A 1,160-nucleotide genomic window follows, 5' to 3' on the forward strand; every position below is an offset into this window, starting at 1 on the left:
AAATTTTTAGTTTGTATATGTATCGTCATACTGATCATTTTTGCAATTTACCCTTTAACCTATCTGCTATAGTTAAAACTATAGCAAAAACCTGGAAAACCTGGCAAAAAGTCACCTTTCAGGGACAAAAACTGTAAATTAGATTATTATTTTTTTCTGAAATTAACATGTTATAGAATTTGCTGTGAATAATTGTTGTTTTAAGGTAGCTCTTCAAGTTTTCTATACAAATGCCAAGAAATGACAATTTTTTTTTAAATTAACATTTCCCCGTATGAAACTATCAAATAGGTCATCCTGTTATTCAGGGTAGATTGAGGTTGTGTGTGTGCCTACATTCTTTATGGTTATTAGTATCCCTCTAATTGCTGCAGTCTTTAAGATATTTGCCAATATAGCTGTTTAGGCAGTTTAGGCCTTATTAATCAACCAGATCTCTCTGTCATAGAACTTTACTCATTTCTCCAACTACCGATAGACGCAAAATCTCATAGTTTGATTGGTAAATTAGAGTACAATAACTGGACTTGAAAGTTTAATGACCTTAAGTCAAGGACAACAATAAATAATTTTAGTACAGATCCCTATATCTGAAGCAAATACATTTTGTTTTCAATCCATTGAGAGGTTGGACGTGTCTCTTAAGAGAAGGTGAGCTGAACAAAACAAGTGAAACTGCGAGCTACTGCTCACTGATGGTACCCCAGCCGCAAGTGGATAATATTAAAAGTGTAAAAATATGCAAGTGTTTAGTAAACAGGAAGTTGTCGAGTGATGAATCTGAAAACGCATCACACGGTATAGCTGACTTATATAAATCCTGAAACCAAATTTCAGAAATCTTTGTATTGTAGTTCCTGAGAAAAATGTGACGAAAATTTTCAACTTGGCTATCATGTGTAAAATCATACAAGTGTTCGGTAAACAGGAAGTTGTCAAGTGATCAATCTGAAAACGCATCACCCGGTATAGCTGACTTAAATAAACCCTGAAACCAAATTTCAGAAATCCTTGTATTGTAGTTCCTGAGAAAAATGCGACGAAAAATATTCAAGGGACGGACGGACGGACTGACGGACGGACTGACGGGAGGACAGACAGAGGTAAAACAGTATACCCCCCTTTTTTCAAGTGGGGGTATAATAATTGTAGAAAAGAAA

Source organism: Mytilus trossulus, chromosome 1 (assembly GCF_036588685.1).
Source record: "Mytilus trossulus isolate FHL-02 chromosome 1, PNRI_Mtr1.1.1.hap1, whole genome shotgun sequence".
NCBI classification, from domain to species: Eukaryota; Metazoa; Mollusca; class Bivalvia; order Mytilida; family Mytilidae; genus Mytilus; species Mytilus trossulus.